The sequence below is a fragment of the Bos javanicus genome, chromosome 14 (assembly GCF_032452875.1).
Source record: "Bos javanicus breed banteng chromosome 14, ARS-OSU_banteng_1.0, whole genome shotgun sequence".
NCBI classification, from domain to species: domain Eukaryota; kingdom Metazoa; phylum Chordata; class Mammalia; order Artiodactyla; family Bovidae; genus Bos; species Bos javanicus.
Genome location: NC_083881.1, coordinates 4,308,975 through 4,333,691, shown reverse-complemented (window position 1 = coordinate 4,333,691; position 24,717 = coordinate 4,308,975). Strand labels below are relative to the sequence as shown.

The 24,717-nt window shown below is 44.9% G+C and overlaps 1 protein-coding gene across 5 annotated transcripts in view; it reads right to left on the bottom strand.

The window, feature by feature from the left end:
• FAM135B (family with sequence similarity 135 member B) overlaps positions 1-24,717 on the bottom strand; it is a 263,682-nt gene that overhangs the window by 179,159 nt on the left and 59,806 nt on the right. The window contains exon 1 of one of the 5 annotated variants that reach the window (XM_061438528.1): positions 15,650-15,786. The exons of the other annotated variants lie outside the window; for them this stretch is intronic. The gene's annotated coding sequence lies outside the window, so the exon portion shown is untranslated. Of the gene's footprint in view, positions 1-15,649; positions 15,787-24,717 lie in introns of those variants that run through there. 5 annotated transcript variants of the gene reach the window in all.

The window sequence follows — 24,717 nt, the reverse complement described above, 5'->3', positions numbered from 1 at the left end:
CAGAGGATAAGCTGGTTGGATGGCATCACTGATGCGATGGACATGAGTTTGAGTAAACTCCAGGAGTTGGTGATGGACAGGGAGGCATGACGTGCTGTGCTCCATGGGGTCACAGAGAGTCACATGACTGAACAACTGAACTGAACTGAACTGGGGAGTTTGGGCAAGAGTGGATACATGTATATGTATTGCGGAGTCCCTTTGCTGTCCACCTGAAACTATCATATTATTAATCAGCTATACCCCAATACAAAGTAAAAAGCTTAATAAGATAAATCAATAAAAAATAAACAGAATTTCAATTTTGCTTACTGAAGGCCTGGAACAATGCTGGGCATACTGGGTCCCCAATAAAGGCTAACCAAACAAACAGATTAACTATAATCAATATTGAATATCTTCCCAGGTTGATGGCTAGTTTGAACATGACTGACACAGACTTCACATTCATAGCAAAATTCACTACCAAAATATTGAAGTCAGAATCATCCAATCCCAGTGGCAGAGGGTATCACACAGAGGGAAAAACAACAGAAGTCCTAATTACAAAGGAATCCTTGAGGTCACCTGACCTTGCAGGTAAAAAGAATGCCCTTGGCAAGGTTATACAGAAAAGCAAAGCCATGAACACATATTATTATCTGCTGAAACTACCTAGAAAACCACATACTTTTTATTTTCTCCTGAAAACCAGCCTTTGATCAGCACCCATCCTCTCTGATCCCCCAGTGCCTGGAAGTGCATCATTATATTTATCCAGGGCATAGATAATTCCTCATTTGCTTGCCTTCCCCATCAGGCCAGAAGCCTCAGGGACTTGGTTTTTTCATATCTAATTCCTCAGGGGCTCTGAAGAGTACTTAGTGCTGTGTAAAGATTCAATAAATATCAGATGTGTGGATGGAGGTTTGGGGCTTCCCAGGTGGTGCGAGAGGTAAAGAACCTGCCTGCTAGTGCTGGAGACCTAAGAGACGAGGGCTCAGTCAATGTGCTGGGAAGATCCCCTGGAGGAGGGCATGGCAACCCACTCCAGTATTCTTTCCTGGAGAATCCTACGGACGGAGGAGTCTGGTAGGCTACAGTCCTTAGGGTTGCACAGAGTCAGACACGACTGAGGCAATTTAGCATGCACGCACAGATGGATGTTTGGGGTGAAAGATTTCCCCTGTGCTGGCTCTCTTTGGAATGTGGGCTCAGGTGTTCTGGGTGCATTGCAAGACTTGGCGGGGATTCTGTGTGCTGTGCTGTGCTTAGCCACTCAGTCGTGTCCAGCTCTTTGTGATCCCATGACTGTGGCATGCCAGGCTCCTCTGTCCCTGGGATTCTCCAGGCCAGAATACTGGAGTGGGTTGCCATGCCTCTTCCAGGGGATCTTCCCAAGCCAGAGATCGAACCCAGGTCTCCTGCATTGCAGGCAGATTCTTTACCACCAGAGCCACCAGGGAAGCCCAAAAATACTGTGGTGGGTAGCCTATCCCTTCTCCAGGGGATATTCCCGATCCAGGAATCAAACTGGGGTCTCCTGCATTGCAGGCAGATTCTTTACCATCTGAGCCACCAGGGAAGCCCAGGCTGGCATTCTGCTTGAGGTCAAAAGGAAGGCTGGCTAGTGCTGAAGCCAGAGATATCACAGCTAGGATGGGACTTAAGGAGAATATGAGTGTCCCAGACTGGGAGACCACATGGCCATTTACCCAGAGCCCATCTAGAACAGCATGCTGCCTGTTATCAGTTCTGGAGTGGCTGGGGAATAGGATACAGTTCCGAGGATCAGAGAGCAGGTGGTGGACCTAAAACCTGGTCATTTCCACAAGGTTTGATGTGTATCCCTGGTTTATCCCAGGCTCACCTGCCACCCACCACCTCTGGATGGAAGTAGGAGGAAGGAAAGAAAGAGAGGAGGAGGACAGGGAGAGATGCGTCAGAGAAAGTAGGTCAGACACCTACTCTTCCAGCAGAACCCCAAATGTGGAGACGATGCTTCCAACCCGAGGAATCCCCTCTGATTCCTTAGCACGCTGCTGCTCAACCCATGTTTAAACCCCCCAGAGACAGGGAACTTCTACCTTACAAGGCCGCCACGGCCATTTCCCCCCGAGGCTACTCAGTCTCACTCCACACTTATGGGCAGGGACTCTTTCCCCTGACTTTAGGCACCTCCCTATCCAACATTCTAAGTTGCCCTGAATGGGTCCCTGTTCTAAGAAGGGTTGAGAAATGCTGTCTAAGATGAAGAATTGAAACATTGGTGGACTATGTACAGTTTGCTGTCCAACATCTGGTGAGTTTGCAGAAACTAAGCCATCAGCCGTGTCAAGACCTCTGATGACATTCCACAGTGCTGAGTGGGCAAGCTGGCGATTTAGGAAACTCACAAAATGTTTGAGGTCCAAGGAAAGACCTCTTAGTCCTCTAAGATTATCTAACTAAGCATATTTTTATAAAATTTTGAGCCTGGATACTCTTCTATATATGAAATACTTGTTGGCATTATATCAAAGGAGGTTTCAATGCTCACCCAAGCTTAGGAGAAACTGGGTTAGGCAGCTGTCAAGACTGCAGGACTTCTCAGTTCAGTTCAGTCGCTCAGTCGTACCCGACTCTTTGCAACCCCATGAATCGCAGCACGCTAGGCCTCCCTGTTCATCACCATCTCCCGGAGTTCATTCAGACTCATGTCCATCAAGTCAGTGATGCCATCCAACCATCTCATCCTCTGTCGTCCCCTTCTCCTCCTGCCCCTAAACACTCCCAGCATCAGGGTCTTTTCCAATGAGTCAACTCTTCACATGAGGTGGCCAAAGTACTGGAGTTTCAGCTTTAGCATCATTCCTTCCAAAGAACACCCAGGACTGATCTCAGAGCCTTTAATAAGACAATTTCCTCTGTGACAATCCAAGCAAATCTAGCACAGGGTATCTCTCTACCTTCCTTGATTGTGATAATCCTATTTTGTAGGTTATCACCTGGACTAATAGACTACAGTCCACTTCTTGAGAAAAGCTATTAAATAATATGATCAAATTCCCATTAAAGATAAGGAAATTCTCATTTACCAGCTCTGCAACCCGAGCACATCACGGACACTTTCAGAGCCTTGGCTGCTTCCTCTGAATTCCCACCTCCAGCTCCAGACAGAAGAGAAATAACTATAAAATCAGGAGCGAGCACACGGGAGCCCTATGGTACTCACACCACCCTTCTTCCCTGAGTGATAGCCACACACTTGCAAGGGACCCATCTGTTTACCAGCCCAGGCTCTGAGCCAAATGTTGGTCCCAGAGACATCTTCACATCTATTTTCCCAGCCTTCAGCAAAAAGAAAGAAAAATGGCCTTTTAACCCAGCTGACACAGCGCTGGGACCTGGAAAGTCTAAGGAGGCCAGTCTTTCTAGTGAACGCAGTGTTTTTCCCTTCAGAGGTCATGACCAATTGCATTTCCTTTCTCAGGAGCTGGGTGATGAATGTGGCTGATGGACAAGAAGTATCACCTCTGGGTGACACGTTTTAGGGGAAAGTGAACTCACCTCCTCACTTTTGAGCACCGCCTGGCTTAGGTGGATCTTCACAGAAAGTAGAGCTCTGGGAAGCTAGGCTTGGTTTTCCTGGATGAGCTCTGTCTTTCACAGATATTTATATTGTTCACAGGCCAGTCAAGAGGCTTATAAACAGTTATTGAGTGCTTACTATGTGTGTGTCCCTGGCGTGTGTGTGTGTGTGTGTGTGTGTGTGTGTGTGTGTGTGTTAGGGAGAATTGGCAGAAGCTCTCCAAACAAAAGGGCTCTTGTGCACAGAGAAAAAGAAAGAACAGTCAAGGGTAAACTCCTAATTCGTGGGGCTTTTAGGAGCCTGCAGACTCAGAATTACCTGGAACATTTCCTTTCAGACACAACCAACCTTTCCCGTGGGTGTGACACATGCAGGATATTTCTGGTATTGTTCTAGGTCCTCTAAAGCCTGGACACTTACAGATCATGGATCTATTATTTTATTTGGAAACAGAATTCACATTCAAGAGGCAAACATGATGGGAATGTAAATAGGTGCAGCCATTAGGGAAAACGGTATGGAGGTCCTTCAAAAATTAAATCCAGAGCTAATATATTATCTAGCAATCCCACTTCAGAGTATTCCTATGAAAAGGATTCTGCTGCTATGAAAAATAAACTTTCTTCACAGTGTTACACAGAGATTATTTGATTTAAACATTACAACAATTCAAAAAAGAACAGGACTTTTTATAACAATCCAAACAAGAATGGGTTTTTTTTACCCTGTTCTACAGGGGACAAAACTGGACACCAAACAGCAGAAGAGGCTTCCCAATGCCAGTGGAGAGCCAGGCTGGACGCTGTGCTCAGGACACAGTGACCCTGACACACTTCCCCCTTTGGCACATTCTACACACTCTTCTGCAGCTCTCTCTACCCATTCATTTCCCGGAAGACATACAACCCTCAACATCCATCCAGCCATTCATTTTTTTTAAATTCCTGAGTTTTGATTAGCACAGGGCAGAAGTCCTCAACTGGAGGGAAAGGCCATTTTTTCTGGCAATATCTGGAGGCATTTTGGGCTCTTACAACCAGAGAGAGTCACTGGCATGTGGTGAGTAGAGGCCTGAGATGCAACTAACTTCAATACAGTAGTATCAAGGTTGAGAAATTCTGTGTAGAGTGTATATAGTGAAAATTATAGGGACTTCCCTGGCGGTTCAGTAGCTAAGACTCCAGGCTCCCAATGCAGGGGGCTCAGGTTTGATCCCTGGTCAGGGAACTGGATCCCGGATGCCTCATGTAAGAGTTCACACACTGCAACTAAAGATCCCACACGCCGCAACTAAGAGAGAGAAGCCAAATAAAACAATACATATTTTTTTAAAAAGAAAATCATATGCCAAGAAAATTCTGCATTGTTTCATGTTTTTATACATTAAACTAACCAATCTTCAAAATGGCATTATGAGATGAGTAAAACTACTGTTCTGTTTAAGTGGAGGAAGTGGAAAGCTCAGAGTTGACTGCAGTTGCTCTGCATCATGCTAATGCTATGCTAAGTCACTTCAGTCGTGTCTGACTCGGTGTGACCCCATAGACGGCAGCCCATCAGGCTCCGCCATCCCTGGGATTCTCCAGGCAAGAACACTGGAGTGAGTTGCCATTTCCTTCTCCAATGCATGAAAGAGAAAAGTGAAAGTGAAGTCGCTCAGTCGTGTCCGACTCTTCGCGACCCCATGGGCTGCAGCCTACCAGGCTCCTCCTTCCATGGATCTCCCAGGCAAGAGTACTGGAGTGGGGTGCCATTGCCTTCTCCGGCTCTGCATCATAGAATGGAGATTGACACCCTAAAGTCTAGCCTCAGAGGCGCACACACTCTAAACTGCCCTTCATGGTAGAAGAAGACACTGCCTGTGTTTTCCTCTGGTGGTCGAAGTGGGAGGCTCCGCAGCAGACACAGTAGAACCAAGGCCAGGATGACTGGGGTGTCACCTGGTATAGCCACAGTGCCCACAGCATAGCTGGAGAAAGCAGAGCGCAACGGGGCTGAAGTTATCAGGATGGGCTCCAGGCCCAGGAAGGGTTGAAAGGCCTCTGGGCTGACGTCCTCAGTGGCCTAAGAGGATCGTGTCCCGGGATGACTGTAAATAGTGAATGCAAGAGTCTGTGTGGCAGGCAGCCTCTAAGATGGTCCCAGGAACCCCAGCTCCTGGGGTGCATGCCCTTGTGGACCCTCTTCCAAGACCACAAACATCCTGGTTCCACTCTGCTTGTTCTGTCAGATAAACCCGCCGCAGGGTCGTAAGCTGCCCCACGGCAAGGGCCAGCCATAAAGGGACTGAGGGACATCCCCAGCCAACAGTCTGTGGGACCCAAGTCCTGACAATGACCCTTCGAGTGAACCGGGCAGGGGACCATCCTTAAAAGGACCGCAGCCCCCGACAGCACCTTAGCGGCACCCAGGTGAGAGACCTGCACTAGACTACCCGGCTGAGCCACAACCACCCGCCTGACCCACGGCCACCGTGAGATAATACACGTTTGCTCTTTCAAGCTGATAACCTTTGTGCTAATTTATTTTACAGCATAGAAAACGAATACAGCGTGCCTATCAGATGCTTTCTGCAGGCTGTTTCAAACCCTCTTGGCCTCACCCGGCTCTGATTCCAACCATCTCAGAGCAGACTGGACTGTTTGGGCTCCAATCACCTTCATGCATGTAGGTAGAATCTGATCTTACCTTGCCTGATTCTTAAAAAAAAAACCAACACTTTAATTTAATAAAGGACATGGAAACCCATAGCTGTAATCAAACTCAGTAAGTAAACCCTGAAAACCTTCTCTACACAGCCATGAACAAAGAAGGATGCCTGCTTTTGCCAATTCTATTCAACATAGTACAGCAATTCCTAGCCAGAGCCAGTGGCCAAGAAAGAGATATGAAGGCATCCATATATGGAAGGACAGAGCAATGTTTTCTCTGTTTGCAGATGTCATTACCTTGTATGTAGAAACCATTACAGTCATCACACATATAAACACACACATATACGCAAACAGCAGGATACACACACATTTTCAGAGCAATTAAATGAATCTAGCAAGGTTGCTGATACAAATCAACATGCAAAATCATTTCTGTTTTTATACACTAACAATGAACAATGCAAAACAGAATAAAATTCATAGGACTAAACAGAACCAATGAGGCAAAACACCTGTATATACACATACATATATATACACATACATATAAAGATATATATACACACACATACACATGTATACACACATACACATATATACACACATACACATATATACACACATATACACATACACATATATACACACATACACACATATATGCACATACACATATATACACACATACACACATATATACACATACACATATACACACATATATACATATGCACACATGGACACATACATGTACACATGCATGATGAGATAGATCTTCGTTCACCTTGCCTGATGCTTACCACACCCCTCCCTCCTCCCACCTGCTTGACCTCATGCATGTCCAGTCTGGAAGCGCAGGGGAGTTACTTTGCTGGGGAACAACCCTTGACCACAGGCAGGCAGGAACAATGGATAAACAGTCTCCTCTCTCCTGCCACCCAGGATGGGCATCAGAGATGCAGTGTAAGCTGGCTCCCAGGTGAAGCTCTATGCTGCCCGTTGGAGTGTGGAACCACTTGGGGTAGAGCTGGCTCCAGGTACCCCCTGCACAGGCTGGCCCTCCTTCCTTGGAATCACTCTCCCCAAAGCACACGGGCCTTTGTCTCTAGTTCTGCTTTCTGGACCAGCTGGGCTGAGATAGACAATATGTAGCACAGAGGGAGGTCAATGGGAACTATTGAGCCTTCTCTCTCTATGGCTGGGTGACCCCAACTGTGCCCCTTTGACTTTGAAAGTTTTACAAGTCCATAGCTTTTTACTTTGTTCTCACGGCCTCTCGCCTTCCTGGGGCACAAAGCTCTTGGGCAATGAACAGGTTTTGGAATCACATTAATGAAGAGCTTTCTTCTTAACTCTCTCCTTCCTGCATCCCCGCCTTCTTTCCGCACCACCACCACCCTGTCCTTCCTGCCTTGTTGATACTTCCCAACTTAGGTTTCCTCCATCTCACCATCTGTTCATACTTCCAAGTCTGCTCATCTGTTCCCTCTGCTTCCCTCCCACCTTATGCTTAATACTTTTAAGATTTTTTTTTTTGATGGACCATTTTTAAAGCTGCTACTGAATTTGTTACAACATTGCTCCTGTTTTGTGTTTTGGTCTATTTTGGTTCAAGGCATGTGGGATTTTAGCTCTCTGACCAGGGATCAAATTGGCACCCCCTGCATTGGAAAGTGGATTCTTAACCACTGGAACTCCAGGGAAGTTCCTAGTTAATTCTTTTCTTTAATTTTTAACTTCAGGACAGGTAGTTTACGATATTGTGATGGTTTCTGCCATACCTCAACATGAATCAGCCATAGTATACATATGTTCCCTCCCTCGTAAGCCTCCCTCGCACCTCCCTCCCCATCCCACCTTTCCAGGTTGTCACCGAGTACCAGCCTTGGGTTTCCTGCATTGTGCAGCAAATTCCCGCTGGCTATCTATTTTATATATGGTAATGGATGTTTCAATGCTACTCTCTCAAACCATCACACCTTCTCCCTCCCCCAGTGTATCCAAAAGTCTGATCTGTTTCCATTGCTGCCCTTGGGTAGATTCCTCAGTACTATCTTTCTAGATTCCATATGTATGTGTTAATATATAACATTTGTCTTCCTCTTTCCGACTTACTTCACTCTGTATAATAGGCTCTAGGTTCATTCATCTAATTAGAACCAACTCAAAGGCATTCCTTTTTATAGCTGAGCAATATCTCACCGTGTATATGTATGACAGCTTCTTTACCCATTCATCTGTCGATGGGCATCTAGGTTGCTTCCAAGTCCTAGCTACTGTAAATAGTGCTGCAATGAACACTGGGGTACATGTGTCTTTTTCAATTATGGCTTCCTCAGGGTATATGCCCAGTAGTGGAATCACTGGGTCATATCGTAGTTTTATTCCTAGTTTTTTCTTCATTCATTTTTTAAATATTCCTAGTTTTTAAAGGAATCTCCTGACTGAGCGACTTCACTTTCACTTTTCACTTTCACGCATTGGAGAGGGAAATGGCAACCCACTCCGGTGTTCTTGCCTGGAGAATCCCAGGGACGGGGGAGCCTAGTGAGAGTCGGACACGACCGAAACGACTTAGCAGAAGCCATACTGTTCTCCATAGTGGCTGTATCATTTTCTGCACAATCTCTCCAGTATTGACTGTTTGCACACCTTTTGATGATGTCCATGCTGCTCAGTGTGAGATGATACCTCAGCGTAGTTTTGATTTGCATTTCTCTAGTAATGAGTGACATTGAGCATCTTTTCATGTGTTGATTAGCCATCTGTATGTCTTCTTTGGAGAAATTTCTGTTTAAGGCTTCTGCCCACTTTTTGATTGGGTTGTTTGCTTTTCCAGTACTGAGCTTCATGAGCTGCTTATATATTTTGGAGATTTTTACTTTCATGCATTGGAGAGGGAAATGGCAACCCACCCCGGTGTTCTTGCCCGGAGAATCCCAGGGATGGGGGAGCCTGGTGAGCTGCCGTCTATGGGGTCGCACAGAGTCGGACACGACTGAAGTGACTTAGCAGCAGCCATACTGTTTATGTCAAAGCCATACAACTTTGACAGTGGTCTCATTTGCTATTATTTTCTCTCATTCTGAGGGTTGTCTTGACACCTTGCTTATAGTTTCCTCTAGCTAATTAAGCATTCTTTTTTTAAATTTTTTGTTTTATATTGGAGTACCATTATGCTGGGAGGGATTGGGGGCAGGAGGAAAAGGGGACGCCAGAGGATGAGATGGCTGGATGGCATCACCAACTCGATGGACGTGAGTTTGAGTGAACTCCAGGAGATGGTGATGGACAGGGAGGCCTGGCGTGCTGCGATTCATGGGGTCACAAAGAGTCAGACAGGACTGAGCGACTGAACTGAACTAACCATTGATTAACAATGTTGTGTTCAGGTGAACACCAAAGGTTATACATATATATGTATCTATTCTTTTTCACCCAATTAAGTTGTTACAGAATGTTGAGCAGAGTTCCCTGTGCCATACACTTGCTCCTTATTTTTAACAACTCATGTGAAAGGGCATCCTATCCTGTAATCTAGGACATCTGCCCCAAGGACCCCTGTTCAGTCTAAACATCCTTTATTCTAGATCTTGGAAGAACCTCAAGCATTTGTCTGCCTTAAATTATTCATTTTTCTCCAAAGATGCCACAAACTCAACTGGGAGAAGGATGAAATCTTCTCTCATCTAGCTTTTGAGTATGTCGTGCATACATGCTAAGCCATTTCAGTTGTGTCTTACTCTGTGTGACCCTATGAATTATAGCCCCCCAGGCTCCTCTGTCCATGGGCATTATCCAGGCAAGAATACTGGAGTGGGTTTCCATGCCTTCCTCCAGGGGATCTTCCCAACGCAGGGATTAAACCTGTGCCTCTTATGTCTCTTGCACTGGCAGGCTGGTTCTTTACCACTAGCACCACCTGGAGAGCCCTCGACTACGTCACTCAGTTCAGTTCAGTTCAGTCGCTCAGTCGTGTCCAACTCTTGGCAACCCCATGAATCCCAGCACACCAGGCCTCCCTGTCCATCACCAACTCCTGGAGTTCACTCAAACTCATGTCCATCGAGTCAGTGATGCCATCCAGCCATCTCATCCTCGTCCCCTTCTCTTCCTGCCCCTAATCCCTCCCAGCATCAGAATCTTTTCCAATGACTCAACTCTTCGCATGAGGTGGCCAAAGTACTGGAGTTTCAGCTTTAACATCATTCCTTTCAAAGAACACCCAGGGCTGATCTCCTTTAGAATGGACTGGCTGGATCTCCTTGCAGTCCAAGGGACTCTCAAGAGTCTTCTCCAACACCACAGTTCAAAAGCATCAATTCTTTGATGCTCAGCTTTCTTCACAGTCCAACTCTCACATCCATACATGACCACTGGAAAAACCATAGCCTTGACTAGACGGACCTTTGTTGGCAAAGTAATGTCTCTTCTTTTGAATATGCTATCTAGGTTGGTCATAACTTTCCTTCCAAGGAGTAAGCGTCTTTTAATTTCATGGCTGCAGTCACCATCTGCAGTGATTTTGGAGCCCCAAAAAATAAAGTCTCACACTGTTTCTACTGTTTCTCCTTCTATTTGCCATGAAGTGATGGGACCGGATGCCATGATCTTAGTTTTCTGAATGTTGAGCTTTAAGCCAACTTTTTCACTCTCCACTTTCACTTTCATCAAGAGGCTTTTGAGTTCCTCTTCACTTTCTGCCATAATGGTGGTGTCATCTGCATATCTGAGGTTATTGATATTTCTCCTGGCAATCTTGATTCCAGCTTGTGCTTCTTCCAGCCCAGCATCTCTCATGATGTACTCTGCATATAAGTTAAATAAGCAGGGTGACAATATACAGCCTTGACGTACTCCTTTTCCTATTTGGGACCAGTCTGTTGTTCATGTCCAGTTGTTGCTTCCTGACCTGCATATAGGTTTCTCAAGAGGCAGGGCAGGTGGTCTGGTATTCCCATCTCTTTCAGAATTTTCCACAGTTTATTGCGATCCACACAATCAAAGGCTTTGGCATAGTCAATAAAGCAGGAATAGATGTTTTTCTGGAACTCTCTTGCTTTTTCCATGATCCAGCAGAGGTTTGCAATTTGATCTCTGGTTCCTCTGCCTTTTCTAAAACCAGCTTGAACATCAGGAAGTTCACAGTTCATGTATTACTGAAGCCTGGCTTGGAGAATTTTGAGCATTACTTTACTAGCATGTGAGATGAGTGCAATTGTGTGGTGGTTTGAGCATTCTTTGGCATTGCCTTTCCTTGGGATTGGAATGAAACTGACCTTTTCCAGTCCTGTGGCCACTGCTGAGTTTTCCAAATTTGCTGGCATATTGAGTGCAACACTTTCACAGCATCATCTTTCAGGATTTGAAATAGCTCAACTAGGACTATGTCACTACTCTTTATTAAATAAATGATAAATAGGATAAAGAAAGAATGGCAAAAAGACACTTTTCTCTTGAATACTGCTGACAATTTCAATGTAAATCTGCAAGCTGCTCATTTCTGTGTTCAAAGAGAAGGGTTGGAATAAAAGAACATATTTTTTTCAAGCAATTCTCTGCTTTGAGCCCACAGTTTGACAGGCCCCATTGCCACTTTCCAGCAAGGCCAACAACATGGCCCTCCTCATGCATTTGAGACCTTGTATATTTAAAAAATATACAGCAATTCAAGAGAGAAGGTAACAAGTGCTTTTCACCTCCCTGTTTACCTTGGCTAAGCCAACAACCCTTACCTCTCAACACCTCACCTCCCATGCCGACTGTATTTCCAAAAGCGAGAACATGAAGAATCCAAACTTCTACAGCCTGAGAAATGTGTCTATATATCAGTGACTTTAAATCAAGATACTTAGGACCTTCTGGGATAACTTAATAATTCAAGCCACTTAAAATTCCCTGGTGGCGGGGTGCGGGGGGGCACTTCCCCGGTGGTCCAGTGGTTAAGACTCTACCCTCCCAATGCAAGGGAGCCCGGGTTCAATCCATGGTTGGGGAACCAGATCCCCTGCTGCAATTGAGATCCCACATGTGACGACACAGATCCTGTGAGCTGCAACTAAGCCCTGGAGCAGCCAATTTTTTTCTTTTTTTAAGTCCCTTGGGTCACACGCACATGCACGTGCGCACACACACACACACACACCACAAAATGGGAAGCTCATTAACACCTGGGGCAGCTCATTCAGTTTCCACCTAAATAATGAACACACAGGATTTTCGATTTGTCTTTATAAGGATGTGATCTGTGACAAGTCACCTACCCACTAACCCTCAGCTTCTTCATCTATAATCAAAACCATAATGGGCCAGCATGGCTCCCCCACAAGGGGTGGAAGTGGTGATTACAGGAAATAATACAAATGGAGTAAAACTCCGAAATATTAGGAGCTTCCCTCTTCCATGCAGACGACTGTCCCAGCACTGTCTTTCATCTGGGGCCACTGGGCATCCAGCCTTCCCCAGTCCCAGAAGAGAGACAGTGCATTTAAATTGAAGACACAGAAAGAGAAAATTGGGCCCCTGATTTTAAGTTTCAAAACAGACTTTTGAATGTAATGAGAAAGACCAAAATTTGACAGCAAACATTTTGGAATTTCAAAAGTCTAGGAATTCCAGCCTGAATAGTAGCTTTAGAACATTACAGTGTAATCTATTCTTCCCCCTCTTCAAACTAGAAATTACCAACGTTTTACTGGAACAGGGCAATTTGAGAGATAGTTGAAAGGAGGAATGATGCCACATTCCCTGTAAGAGGCTCCATGCTCTTCCCCACCTGCAAACTCGGCCAGGTATCCCTACTTACAGAGACAATGAGTCTCTCCTGACAACCTCTGTGCAGACTGCCCCTGTATCTGCTCATCCTAGGTCAGGCTGGGGGACACAGCAAGTCCTCAGTATTTTCCAGGCACTGACTGGTGTCCTAGAAAAAGGACCTCAAAGTGTTCATGGAGCCAGACATGGAAGGAGGCCCTGGGCTAAGAGATGAGAGGTTAAGACTAAGGCTCCTGTAAGAAGATATAAAATTCAAATGATGTTGATGAGGGCAGATAATAAAAAAGGGTTAAACAATTCCATCTCCCAACCTCCACCCTCACCTCCGATACTGTGACTTTCTGCAAGCCCAAGAACTTGGCTTCAACCTCACAGAAGAGTAAAGAGAGATTCTGGACTCTATGGCTACTATTTATAACCTGGAGATTAGAATAGAAATGAAGTTCAGTGTCAGAAAAAGAGCTACATCCCTTGTAAACCTGGGTTGGTGAGCTACATCACCGTGAGCTAAGGGCCTCACATGGTGTCTGGTTGGTGAGCTGTAACCATGAGCTAAGGGCCTCACATGGTGTCTGGCTGGTGAGCTGTCACCTGAGCTAAGGGCCTCGCACAGTGTCTGGTTGGTGAGCTGTAACTGTGAGCTAAGGGCCTCGCATGGTGTCTGATTGGTAAGCTATGTCACCATGAGCTAAGGGCCTCGCACGGTGTCTGGTTGATAAGCTGTCACCTGAGCTAAGGGCCTCGCACGGTGTCTGGTTGGTGAGCTGTCACCTGAGCTAAGGACCTTGCACGGTGTCTGGTTGGTGAGCTATGTCACCCTGAGCTAAGGGCCTCGCACAGTGTCTGGTTGGTGAGCTGTCACCTGAGCTAAGGGCCTGGCATGTTGTCTGATTGGTGAGCAATGTCACCGTGAGCTAAGGGCCTCGCACAGTGTCTGGTTGGTGAGCTGTCACATGAGCTAAGAGTCTCGCATGGTGTTTGATTGGTGAGCTATATCACCTGAGTTAAAGGCCTCGTATGGTGTCTAGTGAGCAATGTCACCACGAGCTATGGGCCTCACACAGTGTCTGGTTGGTGAGCTGTCACCACGAGCTAAGGGCCTGGTATGGTGTCTGGTTGGTGAGCTGTCACCGCGAGCTAAGGACCTGGTACAGTGTCTGGTTGGTGAGCTGTCACCTGAGCTAAGGGCCTCCCTCAGTATCTGATTGGTGAGCTATGTCACCTGAGCTAAGGGCCTCACATGGTGTCTGATTGGTGAGCTATGTCACCTGAGCTAAGGGCCTCGCACGGTGTCTGATCTGGAGCAGCTGTAAACTAAGTAGCAGCTTCCTCCCCGGGATGTTGAACTGACCCTGACCTTCCTGCAAATCTCTACAGTTTAGCTGTCTGTGGTGACAGTGACAAAGGATTTAATCACAGAATTTTTGCCTGGTGGGGAAATTGCTGGGCTGCCTCCTTCAATATAGAATTTGGCACTGAAACCATGGCAGGTTAAGAGACACCCCAGGACACAGCAAAGGAGCATCAGAAATCGGGTTGGGATGGTCTCTGATTCATAATAGGGTCGCTTCCACTTTCCATGAAGCTTCCCAAAGAGCAGAGGCCTTTTCAGGAGATCATCAGTGATTTAAGTGGCTGAAGATAGAAGGTCAAGAGGCAGTTAATTAATATAAAGAGCCAATTAAGAGGACATTGTCTCAAGGGAATCCTTTACTCTCTGGAGTCTAAGAATGAAAGGCAGTGATATAGTAACTTACTCTAATAATCCCTCAGCTCCCCTTAGGCCCATCCCCTGAAAAATAGTTTTATCTACTTCCTCTGTCAAACATCTCCACTGGCTTCCCAATGTCTGGAGACTAAAGTCCTTCCCTTTGGCATAGCACACAAGGCTGTCCTTGATATGGCTTGAAAGTACTTTCTTAGCTTCATCTCTCACCCTAGCCTTCCAGGCAACCTCCTCTTCAACCCTTTGACATTTTCTGAGCCATACAACACATTGCATTTTACAAATATTATTTCTTAGGTAGTTATTCAAAGTGTCCTTATGCACAGATATTGTGTAACCTTGGTGGCTCAGATGGTAAAGCATCTGTCTGCAATGCAGGAGACCCAGGTTTGATCCCTGGGTTGGGAAGATCCCCTGGAGAAGGAAATGGCAACCCACTCCAGTATTCCTGCCTGGAAAATCCCATGGATGGAGGAGCCTGGTAGGCTACAGTCCATGGGGTCACAAAGAGTCAGACAGGACTGAGCGACTCCACTTCACGAGGCTCAGTTAGCCGTAGTTTGTTTACTCCACTGATTTGCCTCTTACTTTACAACAAGCCCATCACAAATGCATCCCAAAGCTATGTAGGGCCAAACACGTGGTCATCGCTATCTTTTACTAAATCTCAAAATTACACACTCTTAAGTATCACCGTTAATAACAAGATCTGTCACTAAGTGAGTCATCAGTCTTTGCCAGGAGTTCTCCCAAATATTTCATATTCATGGACTATTTGACCCTTACAATGACCTTGGAGGTGGGGGAGATTAACCTAATGTTAAGCTGGAAAAGACTCAGAAAGGGCAAGTCACTTGACCAAAGCTCAAATGGAGTAAATGAAAAATGGAACTGGATCCCAAAGCACATACTTTTGGGCACTGTATTTCAGCCATAAGCACTTACTTGGAAGCATCGGGTGTAACTGGGAGATCAAGGATCACTCTGAGTAGGCTCCATGTAAATGAGATGTGGCTGTGGAGGGAGATGAGACAGAACCCACTCCTGTATCCATAAAACTGTTGAGAGGGAAGGCAGGTGTTCTCCTGACAGTGGCCATATTAGAATGTCCATTGTTCAGAAGGACTCCACTCATTGGCTTCATTGAGCATTCCATTTGGAATGGCTCTAGTGCAATGGAGATGAAAGGGGCAGCTAAGCCTTCTTAATGCATTCTCTTTAGAGCACATGATTAGCATCCTCCAGGCTTGGCTTTCCATCCTGGTTTCACCTCTTTGAATAAGAACCTTATTTGAACGCTGAGCTTTCACATGAGCTTTGGGGAACAACCGGGCTGGTAGGCACTGTCCTTGGTGCTGAAGCCACACAAAGGAGGCTTAGTTCATGGCATCCAAGCGTTTACAGGAACTGGAGAATTTTAGTACAATTTGGTAAGCACAGCACAAAGGGAACATATGCCTCGAACTATACATCAATAGACTGCACCAAATGACTAGTAATCAAATGTAAAGGTGCTTCACTTCACTTACAATCTTACAAACATGAATTAAAAATTGTAATATGATATTAATTCACACTGACCAGATGGCCAAATGAAAAAGGTAGATGAAGCCAAGTGTAAGAGGATGTGAAAGTGTCAGTCACTCAGTCGTGTCTGACTCTTTGTGACCCCATGGACTGCAGCCCACCAGGCTCCTCTGTCCATGGAATTTCCCAGTCAAGAATACTGGAATGGGTTGCCATTCCCTTCTCTGGGGGATCTTCCTGACCCAAGGATCCAACCTGGGTCTCCTGTATTGCAGGCAGACTCTTTATCATCTGAGCCACCAGGAAAGCCCAAATGCTTAACTTCCTTTGCAATCTTACAAACACAAATTAAAAATTGTAATATGATATTAGTTCACACTGACCAGATGGCCAAAATGAAAAAGGCAGATGATGCCAAGTGTAAGAGGATGTGAAATAAATGAAATTTCTTTGTACAGATGGGGTTAGTGTAAATTGATATGACCACTTTGAAAAACTATGTAGCAGTATCTATAAAAACTAAATGTGCACATACCCTATAAAATAGCTATGCTAATCTTAGCAATATATCCAACAGAAATGCATACACATATACATTAAAAGGCATGGATATGAATACTATCATACCTATAATATTTCAATACTGGAAATTATACAAATCTTAGTAGAATGGGTAAATTAAATGGGGTATATTTATATTTTAGACACTAAATGGTAAAATACTACTATAAGCAGGAATATGGATGGATTACATAGTCATGTTTGAACAAAAGAAGCCAAATGAGAAAGAATGCATACTGTGTGATCCTATTTCTATAAAGTTCAAAATAGTCAAAACTAATAACCTATGGTGTCAGAAGTCAGGACAGTATGTTCTTAGCAGTGGTTTTCAGTACCCAAAGGGAATCAGGCAGAGTGTATATGATGCCTGTTTGTTTGATATAGATGCTGGTTAAACTGAATTTCTGAGTTTTGGAAAATCCATTGAGATTATACAAATATGCATTATTTCAATCATTATTTTTACAGTTTCTTCCACAATATTAATATATGGCAATATGCCTTTTAACTTTATTTTTTCAAAAGGCTCATGTTTTATCCTGAAAAAAAAAACACACATTCATGTCCATTGAGTTAGTGATGCTATCTAACCATCTCATCCTCTGTCATCCCCTTCTCCTTTTGCCTTCAATCTTTCCCACATCATGGTCTTTCCAGTGAGTCAGCTCTTTGCATCAGGTGGCCAAAGTACTGGACCTTCAGCTTCAGCATCAGTCCTTCCAATGAATATTCAGGATTGATTTCCTTTAGGATGGTTTGATCTCCTTACAATCCAAGGGACTTTCAAGAGTCTTCTCCAGCACCACAATGCCAAAGCATCAATTCTTTGGCACTCAGTCTTCTTTATGGTCCAACTGGGGATTCAATAACAAATAGCTAATGAGGTCATGGCTTCCCCTGTGGCTGAAACAGTAAAGAATCTGCCTGCAATGCTGGAGACCTGAGTTCAATCCCTGGATCAGGAAGATGCCCTGGAGAAGGGTGTGGCAACCCTCAACAGTATTCTTGTCTGGAGAATCCCATGGATTGAGGAGCCTGGTGCGCTACAGTCCATGAGGTTGCAAAGAGTTGGACACAACTAAGTGACTAACACTTTCACACTTTCACTTTCAAAGAGGTTATACCTTCCTCTTAAATTGTCAATATTTTTATATTTACTTTTGTCCCTAGTACAGATGCAGACTTCTATTCATCCTTCAAAACCTAATTTAAACATCTCATTCCCTCAGAAGTCTTTCCTGATCTCGTACTCCCTTATTCCATTCAACAAACTGTCCCTGAGTGCCTACTGCATAGATGTCACCAGCCCAGCTACTAAGTGAGTAAAATGGCCTGTCCTTCCAGTGCTTACATTGTTGAAGCAGGACTCATGTGCATCGCTCTCAAATACAATTTCCAGCTGTCGTAAATGCTATGAATGAACAATGCAGAGAGCTTTAAAACAGGGAGCATCAGGGCCAGTCTTGGAGGTCAGGGAAGACTTCCTCAGGCAGAGTTAATTAACCTGGTACCATCTGGACCTTCTGTGTTTGCACTCTCTTCACTGCACTGTAATTCATTTTCTATCTGTCTCTACTATCGTCTGTGAGCAACACAAGGTCTGGACTGTGCCTTATTCATGCCTTGATTTCACGTCCGAGGAAACTTGGGTGGCCTCTTATAGGCAGTCAATAGATCTCTCTTGAATTGACTTGTATGATCATCACCATTATTCCTGCTCTCCTTGTGGCTGCCACCATTATTGGAGAAAAATGTAGGAAGCATCTAAGTGAGCACAGACCCTGTGTGATGAACTCTATATTAACCATAACTTCTTGGCAGCTAAAGGAAGAAAACAGCCATTTGCTGATGATAAAAGAGAAGAGGAAGCTGAGGAACTCTGACTACTTCTCTGGAATGTTCATTTGTTTTCAGCACCTCCTCTCAAGTTCCTTGTAGCACTGGCACAAACTTGCAAGCTTTCTGTGGATGACTATGGGCAAATCCCATATCATGATTGTGTTTTGCAAAAAGCCTGGCTAAAACCCCTGCTTACAAGGAGGACAGCAGACAGAGGTGGCATCCGGACCAGAGCAGAGATCAAATAAACTGTCCTGACATGAAACAAAATCTCCTCTTAAGTACTTTAAATATTAGAGCTGGATTTATATATATATATGCACACACATACCTGAAAGGCCCCTTTCAGAAATCCTCCCCCATCACAAAAGGACAAAGGCACTGACTGCGACCTGGGAAGATCAATTCCAGAACATGAGCAAGCAAAGGGCAAAACCGTGTCTTGGGTCCCAGCTTTGAGGGTTTTATATGCAAGAATCCCCCCACTGTGCCTGGTTATTTTAATATTTTTCCTTGTACTTTGTGACATATTCTGTGCATCTTTTTAAAAAATTGTGTTAAATCATTTAACACGAGATCTACCATCTTAACAAAATTTTAAGTGTACAATACAATACTGTGAACTATAGCCATGATGTTATACAGCTGGTATCTAGAATTTACTTAATCTTGTATAACTGAAACCTTATATCCATTGTACCCAAAATATGAAATTCTAGCTAAGAGAGTACTTTCTAGAGAGGAAAGTTTACAGAGATGGCAAAGTCAGTATTTTCACTGTTTCATTTAATCCTTTCAACATCTTTGCAGACCCACCCTCCCCTGGCCAACTTTCATATGTACCTGACTTGGCTCCTGTGGTTTCTAATTCCATCTGTGCTGATATGAGCAGCCACTACTTACTGATCACCCATGAGCCACACACACCCAGACACTTGACATGCACCACTTCTCATGCTAGGATGGACACTGAAAGGGCATTTACATGTGCCTTGGATATCCTCTGACACATGACAAGATAACCCTGAAACTCACTGACTTAAACAACAGTGTTATTGTCGGCTCCCAATTCCCTGGGTCAGAAATTTGATCAGATCTCAGCTTCCTGACCCTAAATCCAGCCTGGGGGCTCTGAGTTGTGGCTGGGATGTGCAAAATGGCACCTGGCCTGTCCGTCTTAAGGGGCAGTCAGAGTTCACGTTGGTGCTGGTCTCCATGAAAGAACATTCTGGAAGGTAAGAGTAGAAGCTGCAGACCTCTTAAGGCCCAGGCTTGGAAGATAAAGGACAGTACTTCAGTCACATCCTACTTGTCAAGCCAGGTGAGATGACTGATCCAGGCATAAAGGGAGGAGAAAGAATTTCTGCCTCCATGGGGGAGAGCGAGGTCACCTTGCAAAGGGAGAGATATGTCATTACAGGCATCCTTGGACATGAAATCTACCAGAGTATAATGGTTAGGGCCACGTTCCTTGGAGTCAGACATGTCAGCTCTCCCATTGCTGTGTGTCTATGAACACGTTATTTCTCCTTTCTGAGCCTCGGGTTTTTTTTTTTTTTTTTTTTCACCTCTAAAATGAGACTAACAGCAGTCATCTCATAAGATTCCCTAAGGGAATAGATAAAATAATAAATGAAATGAGATTAATACTCAAAAGATTTCCTAAGGGAGCAGACAAAGTAACACATAAAATGAGCTCAACACGAGGCCTATGCAGAGCAAGACTCTATAAACAGTTACTAATGCTAAAGGGACCGTGCAATTTAACATCCAATTTTGGGCAGTTTTGAGAAGGGGGGAGGGGGCTGCTTTGTGTAATCATGTTTTATCAACAGGTATCCACTGAGGTTTATATTTATATAAACCTCCACGTGTATATTCACCTCCAGCTACTATTATCATTCACCTTTCAGAAAGGAAGAAAGCAAACTGAAACTCAAAGAGATGAATAAGCTGACCCAAGTGTGTGTGCTTGCGTGCACGCTCCCTCACACACTCATGGAACTCCCCTTCTGTGCCGGGTGTTGAACAAGAGAATACACATCCCTGTCACCACAGAACTTATCTCCAGGGACAGAGAAGGGATTACCAAACAAGTAAGTAATCCGTTTGCAGTAATACTGGCATCTATGGAAATGAGTCAGGGTAAAGGGAGAGAAAATGCATCTGTAGCATGGCTTCACCGGAAAGAAACAGACAATCCTGATTCAATGATTAAACCCACAGTGGCTCACAGGGCTGTCCGGGTATCCCTTTTCATGAGAGTTTTGCTGGAACACAGCCATACCCTTTTGTTTGCATATCCTCACGGCTGCCTCATGGTGCAACTGCAGTACCAAATACTTGTAACAAGTCACAAGCCTGCAACTCATAACAGATCTCCTATCTCTGGCTTAAACAACACAGAAACATAACAAATGTATACTCATCCCCCCACACACATACACACAGTAAGTGAAGAGTCAGAGGAAAATGACATCATGCCCCGGGCCCCTGCTGTTGTGAGGTTCTCAGGCTCCACCCGTGGCTTTCAGGTTATAGTTTTATCCAAGCTGAAGCCTTTCAGGTTTGCAAAATGGCTACAGTTATTCCACATATTGACATAGCATCAATATCAGAAGGAGGAGAGACATCTCCTAAAACTGCCTCTTTTGGGAGAGAAAAAACAGTCCTTCCCAGAGGCCCCCATGATCCCCAGGCCTCACTGTAGAGGACTGAGTCACATGCCCTTCCCTAAACCAGCCACTGGAAGGGAAGGAGGCTGAATGGACGGATACCCATAGGAGAATCCCTGGGACGAGCAGGAGGACTCCTCTCTCCTAAATCACATTTTGGAGAGGTACACACGTGAAGAACTGGGGGTAACAGAGGAAAGAACTAGACACCTACAACATCTGACATGAAGAGCGATTGCAGCGGGCAAAAGGGTCAAAAATTGCATTACAAAGGTAGTTCAGTGAAGGACTCAGGATATGACATCCGAACACAGACCTGGATGACAAAAAAAAAAAAAAAAAAGCAGGCCTTCAAAAGATTGTATAAAAGAGCTTCTCAGGTACAGGAACTGCTGGTTAAGAGCAGAGCTGGTATTCAGAGCCCCTGTCTGGATTCAAACCAGCGTAGTCCTCCCCACTCCAAGCTGCCTATTGAATGTGTCCTTGGTTCTTCACCAGCTGTCACTTATTTCATGGTCTTCCTTAAAGTCTTCAGTCACGTCCTCTGGAGCAGATGTGTCCCCCTGTCTCATTCCACCTGTACTGCCAATGATTCTTGGAACATGGATTAGCTCAGCCTTCTCTTCTCCTATTACGATGTAAGGTCCTGAAGGTCAGTGGCCAATTTTGACTCAGACTCATAGCGACTCTGACAGTATTGAACAGTGTGAGCAGACAGCACAGAAACAGAGCAGGACTCTACAGTCCTTCCCTGACCATGTCCTCCACCTGCCTTTTGCAATGGAAAAGCTTTAGCCAGAGAATAAGTTTAATCAGAGAAGTGAGAACATGCAGAAGCAAAGAAATACAGTGAAACAGGACAACATAATAACAGTTTCATCAGTAAACAAAGTCAAATTCCTTCTCCAGGGCTGTACCTAATATTCTGAGCCACATCCTGTGAGCTGCCTTGTAGAGACCAAAACCCACACAGGGTAGAAGAAGTTAACTGCATGATGACCAGACCGTAGCCATGACTTAAGCTGCCACAATTCTGAGAATTGGCCTCAAAGAAATGAGAACAAACCAACCCTGACACTGAAAACTAACTGTACTGAGAACAATCAAGATGACGCTGGTCAGACCCACTGCATGACCAATTTCAAGATGACTGAGAGCTGATTGTGCCATTTCTACATGTAGCCTCCTCCTTCTGCCTATAAAACTTCTTGCTTCTTGATTGGTGGTGAAGTGTGGGGGAAGCCAGCCCTTGGACAAGAATCTGTCCTCTCCCCCCTGCCCCCTCCCATTGTTAGCATCCAAAATAAAGCAAACGCTCCTTTCCAGCAACCTGGCCTCCTCACTGGCTTCCAAGCAAATGAGCAACTGGAGCCTACTTTGGTCGCAGCGCTCACGGTCTTGGTGAGTGAACGTGTCTTGTATTAAACACAGTATAGATCTACGCTGCTATCTGCTTCACTTCCTTGGGGTTGAAGGAGCCCCACAAGAACTTGATTTTCTTGCAAGAGTCTAGGTACTCAATCATCGACAGAGGGACGGATAAAGACGATGTGGCTCGTATATACAATGGAATATTACTCAGCTGTAATAAGGAATGAAATTGGGTCGTGATGTGGATGGGCCTAGAGTCTGGATACAGAGTCACAATAATCAGAAAGAAAAGAGCAAATATCGCATATTAATGCGTTTATGTGGAATCTAGAAAAATGGTACAGATAAACCTATCTACAAGGCAGGAAGAGAGACACAGATGCAGAGAATGGACATGTGGGCACAGTGGGGGAAGGAGGGGTGGGATGAGTTGCAGGGTCAGGACTGACGCATATACATTACCACATATAAAACAGAGAGCTAGTGGGAAGCAGCTCAGCTCAGTGCTCTGTAATGACCTGGACGTGTGGGACGGAGGTAGGAGGGAGGTCCAAGAGGGAAGGGATATATGTACACATAGAGCTGGTCTCCTCAAGTAGGAAAGGGCAACCCACCCCAGGATTCTTGCCTGGAAAATTCCATGGACAGAGGAACCTGGCGGGCTATAGTCCCTGGGGTCACAAAGAGTCAGACACAACTGAGCTCGCAGGCATAGCTGATTCAGGTCATGGTACAGCAGAAACTAACACAACATTCTAAAGCAATTATACCGCCATAAAAAGGCACACAGAAGAAAAGATGAAGGAGTGGTATCCACTCAAGCTTCAGTTCCTAGAAGACTCCGACGGGAAAACGCCAAGTCGGAAGAGGAGGCAGGGAAGCCATGCGGTATCCAGCCAGCAAAGGGAGTAGATGCACATGAAGGGCCTCGAAAAGCGTAATAAAATTAGGTCTGATTTTTCCAGCAATACAAAGCCACTGAGGAGCAAACAAAATTGACTGATCACCTATTGTATTTCAGGAACAGTGCAAGCTATTTCACACACGTTTCATCCTCATCAAAGAGACTGCTAAATGAATGTCGTTTCTGTTTCATAGAGGACGAAATTCATTCTCGGCAAGGCGAGGCGGCTGAGGGTCACGTGGTGAGAAAATGACTAATGCCCGAGTCTGTGACCTTTCTTCTCAGCCACACAGTTGACCGGTGCTCTAAGAATCCACTTCGGTAAGAAGAGAGAGAACAGGTATGCTGGAGAGGGGCAGATACAACAAGTGGGGACACCCGTTAGGAGCTGCTGCAATAATCCACAACAGAGAAGATGAAGCCCGGCTCTGGGCATCGTTAGTAGAAATCAATCATACTTGGAAGCTCAGTGGGTGAAGAAAAGGGAGCAGCTGCAGATAATACAAATGCACCCACCTTGGGGAGGTAGGTTACCAGGGAACAGCAGTCTCTCCTGCCCTTGTCCCTGTGACTAAGTCAAAACACGGGCAAAACTGCCCTCGGGATTCTTTGCTCTAACTCTGGGTCTGCATTCTAAGCTTGGACGAGCTTTAGTCACAAGGACGAAATATTATTAGTTTAGCTGTGTTTTAGCTCCAGCTTTCTCTATGAATCATGTGTGCATGAATCATAATCAACACTCTTCATATTTTAGAAGCAAATGCATAATTTTTCTTACCCAAGGAAAAAAATCAATTGCTGTCTAAATATGAATCTAATGTTGTTTCTGCAGCTCTTGAATTTTTTTTCAATTCTGAACCTTCATTTTCTTTGGAAGGGAGGATAGTCAGGAAAGCTAAGGAAAAAGAACAGAAAAAAATGACATGTATTGAGTATCTACCCTGTATTAGACTTTCCGAAGCCACGGTAGATATAAACGGTTCCATTTTATAGATGAAGAACCTAGAGGTTATAAAGCAATGTGTTGGCCCAGCATCACACACCTAGTAAGAAGCAGAAGATTAGGATCCATTTACAGACTGCAGACACCAAGTCCTACACTGCAATGCTCCTGCCCAGCTCACCGGGTCACAGCA